The sequence below is a fragment of the Anser brachyrhynchus genome, assembly GCF_964034855.1.
Source record: "Anser brachyrhynchus genome assembly, chromosome: Z".
NCBI classification, from domain to species: Eukaryota; Metazoa; Chordata; class Aves; order Anseriformes; family Anatidae; genus Anser; species Anser brachyrhynchus.
Genome location: NC_137697.1, coordinates 9,183,636 through 9,203,586, shown reverse-complemented (window position 1 = coordinate 9,203,586; position 19,951 = coordinate 9,183,636). Strand labels below are relative to the sequence as shown.

The 19,951-nt window shown below is 45.4% G+C and overlaps 1 protein-coding gene and 1 long non-coding RNA gene across 2 annotated transcripts in view; one reads left to right on the top strand and one right to left on the bottom strand.

The window, feature by feature from the left end:
- The window catches only part of LOC308185134 (uncharacterized protein), a 163,477-nt gene extending 152,310 nt beyond the window's left edge, over nucleotides 1–11,167 (bottom strand). The window contains exons 1-2 of the transcript XR_013943137.1: nucleotides 11,039–11,167; nucleotides 2,866–3,492 (exon numbers count right to left, since the gene is read on the bottom strand). The gene's annotated coding sequence lies outside the window, so the exon portion shown is untranslated. Of the gene's footprint in view, nucleotides 3,493–11,038 lie in introns of the transcript that reaches the window.
- Nucleotides 1–19,951, top strand: part of LOC308185138 — a 210,939-nt gene that overhangs the window by 118,121 nt on the left and 72,867 nt on the right. The window lies entirely within an intron of this gene.

Here is a 19,951-nt window from a genome sequence, read left to right as displayed (position 1 = left end):
ACCTAGAGATGCAGGGGGAAGAAGAAAAGGCAACGGAGGGCAAGGAGATGGAGAAGACACAAACAGATTGGCTGTACAAAGAGTGGCTGGCAAAGCTGAAGGGTGCAGTGTCTTTGAGGAGCAGACAGAGGAGGTGGCTTAATATGACAAAAGGCACATGATTCCCAGTTTTGTATATGACTTTAACAGCTAAGAGCCAGGAGGAAAACCGTCTATTTTTTTAACCATATTCTTTACCAGTGCTGTTACCACTAGTCTTAATTATTTTAATCAGGCTCATTATCCTATTCATTAACCATGAAGTAGAGGTAATTCTCAGTGAGCTTTGAGTTACAAAGCTATTAAGGCTAAATGGCTATTAACATTATTAATCTAAATGAGACTTAGAAACTAGTCAAACAGAGGTTAAAACCAGAGCAAATAGACAAATTAACAGGAACACTGAAGTTAAATGGCCATTTTTGTCAGATTGTCAAACTGAGATGACAATGAATAAATCTTCATAAATCCTTAAACAGGGAGTTAAAAGAGGTAGTTATTTAGGTAGTTACAAATCATATGAACAACTTTTTGCCTGCAGCAATAAAACCAAATTTCAGCTTGGTGTATATTTTAGTGCTGGAACCAAATTACTGTTTATGTCTAGATCACAATCTCAAGACTAGCGAAGGCTTCCTCTCACGGTTTGTGTTGTATGGAGACTAATCTGTTTCCTTCTACCTTGCAGCAGAAATTACGGACTTCAGCAGAGCAATCTTTGAGAGAAATGTCTAGCATCTTGCATGCCCAAATTTGAGTGTATATAAATACACACACAACTGACAACTTAATTTCTCTGGAAACTTTCACAAAATGAAAGACGAAGATTTCAGTCTGGGATTTAAACTATAGAAATTCAAGAGTTTGAACTTGGTCTCCAGGTGAGGTTCCTGCAGGAATTCATAAGAACGGAGCAGCATCAAGCTGCTTAGCTTTACCAGGCTTCATAGGATGATTTGCCATCCCAAAAGATCAGGCCTTCATCCCACCCTTTGGCCCTCAGCTGGCCTCCCCACAGCATCTCTGCTGGAGCCTCCGGGCAGCATGGAGCCTGCCTTGAATTCAGACAAGTACACAGACCAGGCAGTTCAGTCTGTGCTGCTGAGACAGACGTTTCCTTAAAATAGACCTGTGATTATGGTAAGTAACAAAAGCAGTAAAAAGGAAGGTGTGAGGCATTCCCTGAGCCCTCCTCTCTGCCATAGGTAATCAAAGCATACCTTTGATATTACCAACATCTGGTTGAACTTCTAAAATGCCAGAAAGAGCCAAAAAGACCTCTGAAAGTGAACAGATCACAGAGGTACAGCAGCAAGAATGAAGCAGAACAGGTCTGTGTCCTTGCAATCTGGCATTGTCCACCTGGGTCATTCACCCCTCTGGCATAAAGCAGCAAGGAATGGACAATTTCTCCCATTTCCTGCTCCCAGGCTTGCCAGGAGAGTTTAAAAGATAAATTCTCACAATCAGTGTGTTTATTATTTCTCTTCCATGGAAGAGATCTGGAAAACTAGGTGTATAAACAACAGGAGTTATTAAACGTGAAGGTGTACAAAATATCTTGGTAACCAAACTCACATTTTGTTCTTTTGCTTATCTCCTAACACATCTGAAAAACATGTCCCAGAAAATATATTAATGACCAGAAAAGAAGATGAAAAAGGAAAAAGGGGAGTTTTCAGTGATAACTTGGAAGAGCTCTATAGCTTTGCACTGGCTAAAGAGCCACTCTGCTTTTGTTCTTGCCGACCCAACCACTAGATTATATTGAGGAAACAATTATTCCCCTCTTAAATGTGCCTCATCTCCTGCGTAGATATGACTTCATTTGTCCTGCCCCATTCATGCACCATCCCCACATCCAACCTGTGATTCATATCCTTTCCCAGGGTGTCCTCTAAAGATTTCTGGCTCTGCTCGCCCTAGGGAGCCTTTTCACCTTCAGGTCCTGAAACAAGTTCTGCTATCCCGTGTGTTGGTAAGGGGTATCTCTGCCTGACTTTCAGAAACAATAGCAATTCTGGAAGAATTGTTAAGGCTGAATGTCATTCACCTCATTAGGGCTGCTTCATAGGAAAAATAGCTTGGCAAGAATAAGCACCAAGTGGAAAACAGATGCTAAAATTAGTTGGTCAGTTCCTCAGCCATCTACAGCTCCTCTGGAAGGTGTGCACAGCCTGCCCTGTAAGACTGGATTTCTATTCCAGTCCCACACAGCCAAACTGCAACAGGATCTTCTATCATTTTTCAAATCGGAAAGCAAGTCTATCATTTTTGAGGCAAAACAGACAGTGTCCTATGTTAGTCACGCAGCAAACCCATTGGTGACTGAAACTTCTTTCTCCAGCTTGTTGATAACTTTCCAAACTGAAGCTTTGAACAGCTTTCCTCATTTTAAATGAGCTCCCCTCCACACACGCATCCAATGTGGCAGTGTGATTGTTAGGGGATTTTTGAGTAGGTCTCAAATTTCATTACTGTATGCAGATTATTTCAGAAAAGTGAAATCAGTCTTCAAAGGTAGTACAGCCTGCTAGCATCCCTCTTGTCCAATTCTTGCTCCATTCAGTTGAGTTTTGCGTACAGAGGGAAGTGATTCAGAAAAGAATCATTTTCTGTGGTAACCAGTGCTGGAAAAGCATCAATGAAATCACCACCACATCAATCAGCACTCATTTTTGCTGGGCCCTGCTCCACACTTACAAACTCCTCAAAGCAGATGCAGACAGAGGCAAAGCACACTGCTCTGTAGGAGCTCAGGGCATAGGACCTCACAGGAGGGCTGCAGTGTTGATCCCATAGCGTGAAACCATCTGATCTGGCCAGATTTAATTTTACTTTATTATTCAGAGGAGAGGGGAAAATGCACCCAACTGACCCATCAGTAAGCCAGAGAGAGTGCATGCTTACCTACACGGGAAGGACTTTTTCATGAAACCAAGGATCACTTATTTTCTTGGCAACACCATTTTACTTACGTCCTTCTGCACAAATTAAATAAAAACACTACGCAAATACTTCCTACGCTACTACATGCATAGCCAAAATATAACTTACTATTTGAAGATATAATTTTAGACCTTGCACTCAGCATATATTAGAACATACAGTTTTGTATATTTATATCATTTTCTTGATTCACAGATGAGTGACAAACTGGAGAAATGTTATTTTTAGTGAAAAGAGAGGCAGGCAGAAAATTTCATATCAATATCAATCTCTAGAAGACGACCACACTTGAGATCTTTTTCAAGAATTACCAAAGAACTACATTTGCCATATGTCCACAGTTAAAAGTTATGGGGCAGAACCGCATTAGGCACCAGCTGCCCAGTAACCCGTGTGACTGCACTGCTTATTTCAGCAAGAGACATTTTGCTTCTTTATGGCCGGCTACCAGGCAGGCATGGATGCAGGTCGTGCTCCTTGGAGAATCTTTGCAGGCATCCAGTCCTAAGAAACAACACAATAGTCAGTAGCTAGAGAGGATGAGGTAATAAAATCTTCAGTAATGTCATCATTCCAAATATACAGTGCCCAGACTGGGGACAGCATGAGAGAAGGACTCACTGGGCTCACCCAGGTCTTATCTGTGTCTTTGCTTCCCAAGCTACTCTTAGCTGAGCTCTTAAGGAATTCGTTTATGTCATTGAGATAGCATGGAGCTGTCTTTGGTCTCCCAACTCGGTTCTACAAATTCTCTCATTAGCCTTGTTCTTTATCTACCGTCTGTCTCTTTTCCTTTTTCTTCTAGGTCTGACTGATGTGGCTATTACTAGACAACTTCTTCATTCCATAATGGGAATTTGCATGATTGTCCACATTATTTTCTTAGTGAATTCCAGTAGCCCAAAATAAAAGGATCAGATTCTGATATTGCCTAAGCCTATATAAGGCTGGAATAACTCTGCTGATTTGAGGAGATTTTGCCTGGATTTACATTGGTATGAGTAAGATAAAAATCTGGGCCGGAGTTTCTCTTCCGTCACTCAGCTTGGACTTTGCCACTCATACAACCCCGGCTGCTAATAATTTGACTAAAACCGGAGACAGGCTTTTCCTCAGAGGTTGACACTCCATGGTCTTTCCAGCTATAGGACCTCAGCTGTCTGTCCCACAAAGCTTCTGTTTGCTGAAGAAATTTAAACCTCCAGCCTAAATTTCAGTTAATAACTTGAAGCTTTTACGAAAGCACCATCAGAGTTTTTAACAATCTGTAAATGCATAAAAAACTTCAAAATCAGCAAACTGCTACTTGTTTGGGTTCCAAGTCCCATATATAAACTAACACAGCCATACACTGGTTGAAAATTTTTGCAGTATCCTCCCCTCTGAGGACTTCTTGTACACTCCAGAGGGATATAGAGTGGCTTTACTGTAAGTAAGAACTGGGCACTTTATGTTTAGCATTTCTCTTGCTGTTTATTGTCAGTAATTCTCTGCAGCACAGTGATTTCATCTTGCAGATAAGATGCATATGGTTGTTAATTGGCTTCTGCTATTGAGATTTTTGTCCTCCCTTGACTCCGCCTGTCCCGGAGCATGCTACGCTGGCAGCGGCGCTGCACAACGAGCCTTTCCTGACAGTTCATTGTTGCACACAGTTTCCCCCCAGGGCAGCGGCAATTGTGCAGCAGCGAAGACCGCAGACACCAGGCGGTTTCTTCTTACGGGTCACTGCCGGCAGCAGACGCAGTAACACTGCACAATCGAATGCCACTGAAGCCAGCGGGACCACGGATGGGCTCTAGGTCAGCAGAGCCCGGGCAGCAGCTCATTCATCCCGCTGTGTTACACAAGGTCCGCTGGCTGTGCAATGCTGGTGCACGGGATGATATTTCCTGCAACAAAGTGGCTTTCCTTGCTGGTGATTTATCTAAAGCACTTTGAAATCAGTGGAAAACCTGTGACACCCTGCAGTTTTTACTTTAGCTGAGTGGCGTGGCCATCAACAGAGTTTAAATCAAGAAGCTTACTGTAGCTGAAATTATCTAGACCAAGATCCATCATCAGGGTAATATCATTTTTAGCTTGCTGCCTGAGGGCACATAACTGACATTTTGTGTATATAAAGTATTGGCGTTCCTCATATGCCAAAGTTTAAACCACAGAAAGAATCTTCTGGCAGATCATAACAGACGCTCCCCAGAGGCAGCTGAAATGCTCCATTATCTGTGCGTGCCTGTGTTGACTAAAAGTTACACATAGGCTGCACTCCACTGTCCAGCCAGCCAGGGCACAATGCAGGCCTTATCCCTGCCGCTTCGGAGCAGGAGATCCCACCAGCATCGGCGCTGCGTTCCCACAGGCGCCACGGGAGCCCAGCATGGGGAACCCCCGTGCCCCCGCCAGGCTCTGTAGGGTCACCGCGCTGGGCACGCCGCGCCAGGAACGGGGCACACAGGGAGACGGGGTGACACGTGGGGTCAGCTAGGAGGCGATTCCAAGGGTTATGGACTAGAAAGAAGTGGGAAGTCTGTGAAGCAGCTTGCACAGAGAATACCGGGGTGTCTGTTCCTAACTTCACGCACCAGATTTTCCTCCCCCCAGAGCCCTAGGAGGAGGGGAAGTTTTCATCAGCACTCATTTCTTAGGGCTGTTTGAATGGGCTCTCTTCAGACTTTAGTATTTGTTTCTCAAATCCCCACTTTCTTACTTATAAATCTAGAATGGAAATAGGAAAAGCTACCAGAGTGAGCAGTGTTTATCTTTGCGGCGGTTTTTATAGAAAGAGATTGAAGGTCTGTTTGCAGTAGTAAATGTTGTGATTTTTAATTATGAGAAAGCCAGTCAACATAGTGTCATTTCAGCTCTTCCATTTAAAGCTGGAAGATGAAAGAGAGCAGGAATTGTCTGTTTAACTAAGCCTCTCTCCCTAAGTAAAAATGGCAACATTTTAGAACAAATAGATTTGTGTTACCGAGACGAGTTTATGTTAAGTTTTCTCCCTACAACTTTGTAATTCATACCAAATCCCTCACCACTGTTTCTGTGGCATTAGAAGAGTCTTAAATTCAGTGTAGTTGTAATTTAGACCCATTGAGAATTTTATTTGTATTTCCGGTCAGGCTCATGTCAAGGAGGGTTTGCCACTGCATAACTCACTCCTCAGACCCTGGCTCAGTCACACTCTGCCACTGCAGGTAAAGCAGTTAAGTGTGTGCAAAGTTTAGAGATACTCAATAGGCCAAAAATAATAGTTATTACAAATGGCTGAGCTTTGATCCTTTCCCATGGTATTTATCAGATTCATGCTTCATCCCATTTCCAGTGTTACAAGAAATCAGCACTATAAGGGATTCCTACCTCATCTACAAGATTTCCACATATTCTGATCAAACACTGCAGGAGAGTGCAATAATTTTCTGTAAAGGTGCATACACCTCTATGCAATAATATAACCAGTTCAGCCAGCCAACGTTTTCCCCATTGTTCAAAGCTATGATTCTGTTTTCTGCCTGTTCCCGTATTACATAGCTGCTGCCTTCCCTCCACAAACATTAAGTTCATCTTGAGGGTAGGCTCAAGTGGTTGACCTATAACAAAGTAAACACATGTAGCTCAATCACATGAGCTCAACGCATGCTTGTGTGAGGTTGCTTGACAGTCTAGGGTCTGTGAAAGCAAACGTGTAGCTGCAGCAGTGCAGGCTGCTCCAGAGGGGATAGTTTACACAAAGGCAAAGCAGAGTTTAGATGAATATGCTCTGGTACGGAGATGTTGCAACCTTGGCCAAGATCACTCACCTCACAGAGCTTCATTTCACAGCCCCCACGGCAGTGAAAATCACATTTTCCACTCGCTGGAGTGCTCACCTCTGCCCGTCAACAGTCTGCCCCGACACTTCCCTCTGTTTAGGGACTATCCCTGGCTGGTTTTGCTTTGGCCAGGCTCTCAGAAGCACCAAGGCTGAGCACATCAGAGCAGGAGGAAGGAAAGGTTGGAGTGGCTGATCAGAGCATCACATCACCCCCCACCCCCCACCCCCCCCCCCAAAACAGCAGGGAGGACACCTCCCCGGGCCCAGCAGAAAGTATTCAAGTGTTTATCTTTCCATGCAAATACATTGCCTCAGGAGGAAAAACACCCACAGATACCAGACACTACATTAGGAAGTATCCGTGAGCCTCAGTGATATATCCTGTAACCAGACAGGACATCCGCTGCCTTGAGCTACATTCCCACCCCACGCCAGTTCCAGCTGCAGCACCCACACATCCCTTCACCCTCTTCACCATCTCCCTTCTCCCTTCCAGCTAAGCTGCTGCTGGCCAGCCTTCCTCCCCACAGGGAGGGGAAGAAACACAACTAATACAGTAGTTGTGGCCACAGCATGGCTCTCCACCTGCATATCCCCTTATCCCTTTCCTCTGTGTCCATCTGAGGCATTTAGGTCCTGTTCCAAAATTCAGCAGTCAGCCCTGCAATAAGCTAAAAGCACCAAAAATGTGAAAGTCAAACAAACACAAACAACACTTTTCCCCACCATGGGAATAGTTTGAAAAGACAAAATTCAAGCTGTGCCTGCATTTAATTAAGAGACAAAAGTTTTCAGACAGCAGCTTCCTCTGTCGTGGGGAGCAAACCAAGCAAACAGCCACTGTGTGCACAAGCGTTGCGGTGTCTTCGCACCCTAAGTTGTGGCTGCAGCTAAGGACTTACTCCTCAAGACAGTTGCAAACGTTGGAATTTCTGCAAAAACTTCACAAATAACTGTATGACAGTAGTGCCACACCTGATGAAGTCAGGCTAAAATTTTGGTCCCAATGACATCTGCATAATGATTGGACCTCTGGTAAGTCTGGAAGAGCAGAAAAGTTCATCACTTCTCTAAAATGATTTCTCTACATGCAGAAAAATATCTCTTTTCAGCATCTAGTGTCATTAATACGTGTCACTGGTTGTCCACCAGGGTTCTTTTCAAGTGTATGGAGCTGATCAGAATGGAGCTGTGAACATCACACATCGAATCAGAGCTCTTCTTTATTTTTCCTTTTCGCCCATTTTCACCACAACATAAAATAATTGATTACAATAATACAATTGCCTTTGGTGTCATATTTCAAACCCACCAGACGTCTCTCTGCTTGTGGAAGAAAAAAAAAAAAAAGAAAAAAACCTTAACTAACATAGTTTTAAAACAGTTTTACTCAAAAAATAATAAATAAATAAATAAAATGAGGGTATGATCCCATGGTTAACCACCACAATTATCAAGAGCTCCAGTTCACAGCTTCTCCAGCACACTTGCTAGGGCCAGCATTCCAGGTCAGACCAGTAACTTCCAAAACCTATTGGATTCTCTCTTAACACACCAAAGACACATTTTTATGCTAAATATGCAGAAGTAGACAGCACCCTAACAACAGCTAGACTGTCTAGCTCTTCCCTCTGTCTTCACATAGCAGCTAGCGTAAGAGAAGCCTACGAGCTCTTCTATGCAGATCCTGGATGGAGAAACAGGGGCGATCCTGCCTCCCGCAGCAGTGGGGCACGGCAGCCGATCCCATGCCCTTCAGGTGGTGTTTATTCCTGCTGTCAACAGCAGCAGCAGCGTGCTGACAGTGTTACTAAAACTGTTTTGATCTCGTTGCAGAACGAATAAACAAACTCACTGGACTGGGACCAGCCCTATACCTATCCTCTTAACAAAATCCATCCTGCAGCTCCCACTGCATTAGACAGGCTCCCATCCGCATGTGCGTGTATGTGTGTTTCTGTCATTCCAGCACATTTGGCAATTAGTTTCGTCACTGGACGCGTAACTGTTGAATTTCTAATGGCTTGGACTCAATTGAGAGCTAAAGGTCAGTTTGCATCAGGTTTTGTATTTAATGAGTAAAACTTAAGTGCTCAAAAATGCATCTCATCCAAATGAAAGTACTTAGCCTGCTGAGTTTATAACAGTAGTAATGCTTTGAAAACCCACAAGCATGATAGTTACTGCCCTATAATCAAGAAAATCAGACCCCAAGTGTTATCCCAAGAAGTTTTCAGGATTTTATCACCACCACAAAAAGGCAGCAAACATTCTTTTAAAAGAATTGCCCTTAAAAATAGAAGAGCTATTTAAATCAAGCTTCTGGGCTGCTTTTTCTTGCCACCTGTGCCCAACAATGAAACACTTTTTTCCTTTAATAGATATGTTTCTTAAAACACCCTGATCATGAGATACCTTTGGTGTTCAAGCAGAAAGTCAGGGACCTGTTCAGCCCTGCTCCTCCTTGGGTCAGGGGGAAGCCTGCCACAGCTTCCAACACCATGCACAGGGCTCATCCCTGCAAAGCCCTCTCAGCCCCCTCCAAAGGTCATGGGTGAGGGGGGGGTCTCAGCCCCTCCGAGGACCTTGGCCGGGAGATGCTTTCCAAGTGATCCACAATACAATAGCTCGGCACGCAGCTGCCAGCTGACAGATGAGAGCTCGGTGGGATAGAAGCTTTCAGTTTTGATTTAAAGAGTGAAAGGACAGCAGTATCTCTGGCATCTTTGGGTAGGGACTTGCGGGGATGAAGAAGCAGCTGCCCAGTCTGCATAAATTTAAGAGCTGGTGAGACAAGCAGGCTGCTATCTGCTGGCCCTTTGGAGGGTGGGAGGTGTGATTGGAGAAAGAGTTCAAGCCCTGAAGGGCTTCATAGAGTCAGCAGAAAGCAAATTGCCTCAGATAAAATACCGAAACTGAGCATCAGCAGAGAAGGAGAGTAGTATTTGCTAGCAGCTGGTGCAGCCCTGGAAGCATGTGCAAAAGAAATTGTGACATTTTGTGTGTGTGTGCAGGAAGCCAGCATGAAAGGCATCACAGAACAGGTTAGAAATATTTAATAAGCCTGTTTGTTGTTGTTGGAGAAGAGAGCACTGACAAGATAAACAGTATTTCATTAACTTGTGTCCAGCTTGGGAAAATCCCCCTTTAAAAAAAAATATCAAAAAATAGTTTTTAGTCGTCAGCTGTGAGAAAACTCCAATTGAAATAAAAGACTTACTCTACTTGTTGTGGTGATTATGTTTTATCATGATACTTCCGTGCCCAAACTACTTAAGTCTCCCAGTGCAGCAGCTAGGAGAAGCAATTATTGTTTAACTTTCAAGAATTACCATATACTGAATATAATTGAAAGCCATCTTCTTATCCTAGTCAAAGAAATTACTATTCCATTGTAAGGAAGGAGTTTCAGCCAGCTTTATTTACTAGAAAATATCTAGATGACACGAATGCAGAGTTAAGCACTTCAAATGGAAGAGATGCAGGTCCAGGAGACAGGGTGATGATATTTCTAAAAAGTTTGAAGCCAGAGATCATACCAAGAAAAAACAATTACTTGAAAATTAACTTTCCTCCCGCAACTGCACTTCAATGATATAGGTGCTTAGGAGACTACACCAAACACACAGGACAGTAGAAAAGGAGTCCCAGTCCCCAGACAGGTGCTGGAGATGTAACCAAGGGCAAATTTCTAGGCGCTCTAGTCCCTGACAGTGCAGAAAAAGAATACGGGTTTTGAAACACAAACAGTGACACAAAGGCTCATGAATAAATATCAGCTAACACCACATCAACACACAAAGTCCTGGGTGAAGCACAAATAGACCTGAGAGCAGAAGCCAAGCAGGTAGGGCACAGGTCCTCACAGGTAGGGCAGCCAACAAACCTCCCTCCCAACACAGGACGCTCCGGACCACAGGGAAATAGATGTAACACTCACAGCAGAGAGCAACCAGCTCCTCTGAACTCTGCCCCAGGCTCCTCAGAGCATAAAAACAGCCCTCACACACTCTCTGATTTTCCATATTACAAAGGCTTCATTACAGAGCAATTCCCCCTGCAGAAGTTTGGGTTTAGGTCTCTTCCTGAGTAAGACAACAACCGGACTACAGCTGTTCACCATGTTTTACTGTAAGAATTAATATTATCATTAATGACCACAGAAGACAGTAAAAATCCATCTATTAACCAACCTGTACAGTCACCTCCAAAACCTGATCAGCTCTTTCAGACCATTACCTTTGCAGTCATTCCCTCTCTTCACAGGCAGGGAGTGACAAGAATACCCTCGCATGGTTTATATTAAAGTTTGCTAAAATTGCTTGTGCTGATTTAACTCCAAGTCTTGCAGGAAAACTGATATAGCTGTGATGGAGCCAAGGGGGCGGGCTACTCCCATGTGTTTTCCATTTCCTAGTCAGCACAAGCTGCAGCAGATACACAGGGAGCAGCCAGAGAAGCTACGCAGAGCTTGTTTCGGCTTTGGTGTCTGTACAGACAGTTATTGGGACCGTGGCTGCCCAGAGCTGGAGGTGCTCCTCTTCCCAGCATCATTGTCTGGGAGCTGATGTCCTTAGGAATCTCACCTGAGAGGTGGCAGGCTCACAGCACCAGTGTCAGCAGTTGCCCTTTGAGGTACCACCAGCTAGGTAAGGCATCACTAGACCTGGTGGTTCTTAAATGATTCCTGCTGCGCACGGTGCCCCTGCATTGTCCTAGTACCTGTGCTGTGTTTCCCTGCTGCCAAGGAATGAGCCATTAGGTCAAGATCTGTGTTTCACCTTTCTTCTTCTGAGAAGCTGGCTGCAAGCTTTCTGCTAAGGAGAGCTGACAGAGCCAAGGCCAGAAGCAGCACAAGCTGTCCCCCTGTCCATTGTGCTCCAGGGAATATGGAGGAAATGCTACCTGTATATTGGATGTGCACATGGAAATAACACCTGTATATTGGACGTGCATATGCAGTGCATGCACGCAGCAATGGGCAGGCAGGAGGAGCATCATCCCAGGGCACCGCTCAGGGAGAGTGGTGGAGGAAAGTGAGGTGGGAAACATCTGCAAAGTTCAGAGGGAAGGGAAGGGAAGGGAAGGGAAGGGAAGGGAAGGGAAGGGAAGGGAAGGGAAGGGAAGGGAAGGGAAGGGAAGGGAAGGGAAGGGAAGGGAAGGGAAGGGAAGGGAAGGGAAGGGAAGGGAAGGGAAGGGAAGGGAAGGGAAGGGAAGGGAAGGGAAGGGAAGGGAAGGGAAGGGAAGGGAAGGGAAGGGAAGGGAAGGGAAGGGAAGGGAAGGGAAGGGAAGGGAAGGGAAGGTCTTGGCTCCCTGGACTGCATCAGGTGTGTGAGTTTCCTCATGGATGCAAGTGCTTACATCAGCCAGCCCAGGACACAGAATGAATGCTCTTTGTGGAAAAACACACCTCCAACAACACCTATCCAAGAGTCAGATAGGTCCTCATGCCCCACTCACATCACATAGGCCTGTCCTCATGTGAGTTCGTTTTGTGGAGATGACCCTGCCATTACACAGCTTCCCCCAGCATCAACAGAAGTCACAGAGCTGCTGCTCAGGCCTCAGGTTGCCTCCACAGAGGCCACACCTTCCCCATCAGCTATGGAAAAAGCCCGTGACAAAGCAGCTTCTCATGTGGGCAACCAAGCTGCTGTCAGAAAGTTAGGTGGGGAGCAGCTAACCTGCAGCACCTCAACCTCCTTCAGTGGGCTCTTACAAAAATAAAGTAAGACAAAAGGTGCAGAAGGAAAGGAACATCTCTATTTTACTTCCACTCCTTTCCTCCCTTCCCCCCCTCTCATGGTTTTGGCTGGGATAAAGTTAATTTTCTTCATAGAGGCTTGTATGATGCTGTTTTGGATTTTTAATAAACAGTGTTGATAGCATACCAATGTGTTAGCTGTTGAGCAGTGCTCACACAAAGCCCTGGGCATTTCAGCCCCTCGTGCTGCCCTGCCAGTGATGAGGGGCTTGGGGTGCACCAGGAGCTGGGAGGGAACAGGGCCAGGACAGCTGGCCCAGGCTCGCCGAAGGGGTGTCCCACACCGTGTGGTGCCGTGCTCGGCAATAACAACTGGGGGAACAAAGGAGGAAGGGGGGACGTTCGGAGTGGTGGCATTTGTCTGCCAAGAAACCATTACAGGCGACGAGCCCTGCTGTCCTGGAGGGGCTGAACACCTCCTGCCGATGGGAAGCAGCGAGTGGGTTCCTTGGTTTGCTCTGCCTGAACGCACGGCCTTTGCTTTACCTGGTAAGCTGGCCTTGTCTCAGCCTGTGAGTTCTCACACTTTTACCTTTTCAATTCTCTCCCCCATCGCACCTGGGTGTAGTGATTGAGTGGCCATATGGCACTGAGCTGCCTCCTGGGGCTAAGCCACAACACCCCCTTCACAAAAACAAAAAACAACAACAACAAAACCAAAAGCCACAAAACAAAATAGCTCATTAAAATCATCGCCACCTTGGTACATACTGGGGAATGTGATAACAACTGTTTCAATTCCCATAAAGAGAACAGAAATGAAACGAAGCATTCAGAGGATTCAGTACTAAATTTTTTTTTTTTTTAAATGATTGTTTCCTCTCTTATGGCCAGCAGAGCAGTGAGCAGAGAGGACCGGTGCCTGCCCCATGCCTCCACGGGCTGGGCTGCAGGTGGCCCCGGCTGCACCCGTGCTGGCCAGTTCCTGATAGCCACCAGCCCCAGGACACAAGTCCTTCACGGCCTGGACAGGAGTTCACAGCATCACAGAATGGCTGAGATCGGAAAGGACCTCTGGAGGCCATCTGATCCAAACCCCCTGCTCAAGCAGAGCCACCTAGAACAGGTTGCCCAGGCCCTTGTCCAAGTGGTGCATCATCAAAGGCTGAAGACTGGGTGAGAGAGGATAAAATACTAAGTTTTAGGCACAGCCTCAAGAAGGGTCTGTACAAAGGGATGGGTAAAAACCGATGCAGTGGTCAGGAGGGAGGAGCAGGAGGAGGTGCTGCTCGCAGTGCCTGGAGGGAGCAGGAAGGGGAGCGTGGTGGTGGTGCGGAGGGGCACAGATGGTAGGGCTGGTGTACCAGAAGAGCCAAACGTTGCCGAGATCTTGACTGAGACCTGGGCTTGATACTGTGTCCTGGGTTGTCAGAACGCCAAAACCTCCTTTATTTCAAGAACAGGAATTTTGATATCTTGGAAATGTCTCTGCATTAAGGAACCTGTTGATGGTTTGGAGGAACTGATTTCACATTAAAAGCTACCTTGACTAAAACCTTCCTAGATTTTCCCCCACCCATTGTACTGGGCTGACATCTGACATGCACGAACACATACACACACAGAGAGAGACACCCCAAAAGTCTGTGGTTTCTTTTCTGAACAGAAAAAGGAAGTGTCTTACAACATGGGTTCATCTCCCCTCTAAAAATGCAACTGTGTCTGTAAAACACACCAAGCTAAAGTAATTGATTCCTTGAACCAAGGGCCTCTAACAGCTCCCCCCACGATACCACCTGCTCTTCCTGAGGAGATCTGCCAGTTTTGCCCTGGCTCTTTTCTAAGTGTCCCAGAAGAAAAACTCCAAAGGGAAACACAATGAGGGAGGACCTTTTACGCATTCCCAGAAAATGGAATTCCCCTGGATCTTAGCTAATTATGATAGTCTTAAATCCTGCACAAAAGTGAATTTCTGCTTTCAAAAATAAAGAAAGTCTTAATGTGTCTATATCTCATTTCCATCCCTTCAGCAAAACCAGACGTTCTCAAAAGCCTGGTACACTGATTCAGAGAGGACAGGTGAGATACTTTATAGAAAGAGCAATGCTGGGAAATGATCTGGAAAGGAAAGGGCAGGAGTAAGGGGGTGACATAGCTCAACAGTAATTCTCCATAGGAAATAGCTTTTGTCCAAGCCTGATGAAGCTGTCCCTCATCCCTCCAGCAGCAGTCAGTCTGTCAGGAAATCATCACTCTGAAGCCAATGGAAATACTGCCAGAGTAGAAACAGAAGAGAGAGTTCGCAATATGGACTGTGTATTGACTTTTACAGACCTAAGGCAGCAGATACCTGGAAAGCTTTGTAGAGAATCTACCCACGGTTATCTGTGAAGCCTTGTATATCTTGGGATGGTATGATGTTAAAATCTGATTTTTTATATTGCTTTGGTGTTTTTTTAGAAGGTGCATTGCAAACCGCAAATTTGCTGACATTTCTTTCCAGCCTAAAAACAACTGATGACATCTCTCCTGGGCATTTGGGATTCTTTCACAGATTCATGTGTTTGCTCACCTCTACGTTCCTAAATGGTTGCACTCTATTTCAGTTTGCTGATTAATACTGTCTATTTTTCCACCTCACCCTCACAAAAGCAGCATAAATATAACTCTATGCTGAGACATTTAAAGATGCAGGAACCAATTCAGCAAGAAGCCTGCATGTGTCTAAGTATGCTAATCATCCCTGGCTCAAAGTCAGCGTTTCACTGCTTTGCTGAACTGAGATGCTGAATGCAGTCTTCAGAGGAACTTCCTTGAAGATCACCTACTTCATTTCTCTTCAAAGTCCTGCTGATTATGGAGAGCTCAGAGATGTAGACAAGAGCACGGTACAGTACCCTATGCTTCTCCTTGCTGAAGGAGACAGAGGTCTAGGCATAACCCATGTGAAGACTTCATAAAAATCAAAGTGATAATGAATGGTTCCTACAGAGTGACTTTTAAATGAACCTGTTATAAATAAAATATATCAGTTTGCATTTTTGTCCCAGATTACAGCCATGAGTTTTCAGAGTTTTTTTCCTAACGGCTGAAGATGACTTTCAGATGGGGAAGTTCACAGCCCTATTAATCATTGATGTACCTATTTTGCACGGGGGCTATTTCCTCTGAATTTGAAACAAGACATCGTAAGTCTTCTGCTCTGAAAGTATACTCAGGAATGCCTCTTTCTGAGTACGGAGACCAAGTAAATGTTTTCAGTTCCATTAAAACCAGAGTTTTCTCAATGTAAACCAGCCTGTTTAAGCATTGCAAGCTGACAGTCAGCACACATTATAACTGTTTTACATAAATTATTTTAAAACGAAAGTTGCCGTAATTCCACATTCACACAAGAAGGAGAGAAGGAGTAGGAGCACCATTTAATTGTCTGCGACATGATGAAGGACACTTAAGCAAGGAGCAGAAGACGTAGATTCGGGTTGTTCTTGTAAGGGATCTCAATTACCCTGTTTCTCTGCTCGCCGTACCAAAAACATCTGCCTCACCACCCAGGCTAGGGATAACCACTGCTATCTGACATTCCAGTGATTTACAAGGACAACGCAATTACAGCTGCAACTCTGGTATAAGCAAACAGCCAGCTACTCTGCCAAATGCATCTGCAGTCATTCAGACTGTGGAGATGCTTATTTCCATCCTTAGTAACAGGCTAGAAGGGATGTTCGGCTGAAAGAGTCAGGCTTCTGCTACGTATCTTGTAAAATTCAATGATTTTTTTGACAACATGGCCTGGCAGAAGTTAAGTTCAACAATCTAATGAATACTTCTGAATGACCTTCCTTGTGTCTTCCACTGACTTCTGGCACTGAGATACAAATTCAGAAATACGGAAAGAATCCTTGGGGGGGGGGATCTGGATGGAAAATCTCACTAGTTTTACAAAACCTTGCTGCTGATTCCAGTTGTCCCTCTGCATGGCTCACTCTTCTTGGCTGCTTTCAGCACAGATTAGTGACCTTCAACCCTGACAAATATGTTGCCCTCATGCTTTTATGATCTCCTAATCTCTCAAAAGGTGACACATTCTGAGATTACAGCAAACGCACCAGGATCCCAGTGGGAGCACAGTACAGATGCAGCTGTGATGAATGCCAATTAAAACAGTAGCAGCATGTGACAGCTGTTTACAATTACATTTAATTAGCAAGTTTTAAACACTCTGTTATCAGACACGTCTTTGAAGTATGCAGCAACAGTGGGCCCTGAATCTTTGATCCCCTTACTCTGTGGAGTAGCCTTCTGCCATGCAACTACTGCACGAAGGGCTTTAGCACAAAAACTTTGTTTGGTTTCCTAGTGTCTCCCTAAAAATGTCCTCCTAACGGATAAAAGAACCTGAAGTTTGGGTGGAAGGGAGGGAGGGCAGTAATTTGGGCATGGGACACTGCCCAGGTGGCTAGTGGAACACAATTTACCTAGAGTGTTCCCTATCCCAATAATAAATGTTGAACCTTCTTTATCAATACAGAAGCTAAACTCTAAAGGCAGGTATTTACAATAAAGTTCTGCAAATACCTAGCCAAAGCCAAAGCCAAAGCCCTCTTTGCCACATCTCAGACTGATTTCAGACACAGGAGGTCTTCTCTCCTCCTTGCGCCCCAGCAAACGAAGAGCCCCTGCTCAGAGCCTGTTTCCTTTGCACAGAGCAGGCGGAGACATGCCAGCTGCACCTACCCCGGGCAAATAAACAGCAATGGGGGATGCTGCCAGGCCCAGCCACTGATGCTATCAGGACGGGAGAGCGGCCACTGGCATGCTGGGGCCCGTGCTGTGCCAGCAGTCCTATCCCTGGGTGGCTGCAGGCATCCACAGGGACCGGGAGCCCCTCTCCGGGTGGGATCGGGACGGATGTGGTCAAACGACTGCACTTGGCCCCCAGGCTAAAGAACAGGCCCTGGCACCACTCACTGCAGCTCTCATAAACACAGCAATTAGCTCCAGCCTTAACTAGGTCACTTGAGCAACAGCAGATAGTCTGGGCTCCAGCACAGGCTGGGCATCCAGATAAATCCTCAGGGCCCCAAGAGGCACGTGCTGCCCAGGAGGGTGTCTGTGCCACCATGCTGTCACTCTGCTTCTTGTTTAAATGAAGGTCTCACCCCGTGCTGGCAGCGAGTCCCCAAAACAAAGGTACCACGGGAGCAGGTCCAGCACTAGGTGCCAGCATGGAGCAGGACGACCACCCGTGTCCCCAGAACACCTACCTCTATACCAACCTAAATCACCTTAAAGAAAGGGAATAAATGCTCAAAATTGACTTTCATGGCGATGGCCTGATCCCACAGAAGCTCCTGCAGGTCGAGGGATGACCAAGGGCTTTCGTTACCAGGCGGGGTGAGGCAGCTGCAGCCCAAATCCGCTCTGCACGTCTCCCTGTTCCTGGTGTGACTTCCAGGGGAACTCACTTCAACAGCAGTGTGACCTCCTCTTCTCCTAATTCCAAAGGAACACCTGCTTATTGCCCGAGCAGTCATGCTGTGACTAGGAAATCATGCTTCGACTAGGAAATCATGCTTCATATTTCAAAGGTAACTTGGAAATTACAATGTGGAGCGCTTGACATCTTAAGAGATCTATACATCATGTTGACACATATAAACAAAAAATGAGACCATACTGCATAATGTCAAGCAGCTTTTTAGCTTGTTTTAAAAGAGGCAACCTTTACAATGTAAAGACACACTTTATTTAGGTCTGAATGGGTCATTTTTCTTTTTCTTTTCCCTTTTTTTTTTTTTTGACAGCAGCAGTTCCTTCTTTTCTTCACCATTTTTTTTATCTCAAGCAGCTCCTAAACACTTGTGCTTAAAACTTCATGTTCTCTATGCAAAAAATATAATCAGTTCTCAAGATTTTTTTTTTTAATAGCTTTTGTTAGCTTTTAATAGAACTATGGACATTTTCCAGCAACTACATTGGTTTCCATGAAGTAGGAGCACGCCAGGCGTTCAGTCACCCTCCTAAGCCCTGGGACCGGCAGAGGCGGTGCAGGGGAAGCAGGTACATTACTGGCGTGATTAACAGCCAGCAGGTTTGCTCCCCATTTATTTAGACCGTCCTATCAGCGCAGCGAGGACATCTGCATAACATTTCCTTTTGCTGTGACTCACGTGAGCTAAATAATGCGCATGTTAAAACTGGGCTCTCAGCAGCTTACAATAGTAAGAAAAAATAAACTCCTGCAGTATTACAGATACACGGTCTCTGTCTTGGCTTCACCACCTGATGTTATTTTTAGGAAATTAGTGGCTTTGCACTGACAAAACCCACACAAAGGAATAACACATTGAGCTCATTTTATCCAGTACGTGCAGCGAGGGTTTAGCTAATGGTCTCTCAGTTAAAATACCGGGACTCCTGTCTCAGTATGTGTTAACAGGGTAATCAAGACATTCGTTCAGTGCTTCCCAGTCCTTGACCCCTAACAGAGGAGCCGCATCCATCCCTGAAACCTCTCTGTTATGGCTGGGAGCTGGGACTGGCTTTGTGTGCATCCAGCACTTTGGGCACAGGGTGCTCTGTGCGTGCAGCTCCAGCAGCATGTGGCACGTGCGGCCATCGCCCACCTCACATCCACGTACAAACAACCCTCGTGGCAGGGCGAGCAGGACCTGCGCAGTGCTGCCGAGCCAAACCGGCCACTGCTTCTTGTAGCGCCTGCTCCTGGTCCCGTCTGTCTGTATATACAAACAACTGCATTTATCAGATGCCTGTGTCTTTATTGTACAGATACCACATATACCATTTCTTCCCGCATTGCTCCGTCATGTTCCACCAATGCATTGATGTCTGTGAGGAGGCTGCACTCAGAAACTTTTATTCCAGGTGCCTACCAATGGATTGTCCATACTGGAAAAAAGTTAAGGTGACTGATGTTAAGACTGCTGATGTGCAATACTGTTCCAGATTTACCCTGGGAGCTTACATATTCTGGAAGTGTTTTACTCCTCTGTTCTTAGACACATCTCTGTTGTGCAAATTGATATTTTCCCAAACGGCACAGTTACAAAAATAAATAGCCTGATTTTTTTAAAAAGCTAGTAAAGTAATTCATTCAGACATTATTTGAGTAGCGAGTGCATTGTCCCTGTGGAGCGGGGGGCACATTCCCGAGGAATGCTGCCCCCTTCGTCACAAATCCTCCATGTATCAGAAGATAGTTTTGAAATTCCCCCTTCGTGCACTGACGACCACGGTGATGGCAAAGCCGTGCTGCCCGATGGGCTTCAAGGGGAGGCTTGCATTCATCTCTCCTTCTGGCCATCTGATAGAAATTTGGAAGATGCCACCTTCAGAAATATTTGTCCTGATAACCCGTCCAAATGACATTAGCAGACCTCTCCAAATTTCCCTTAAATATGACTCCAGAACTTCACTGCAGACTG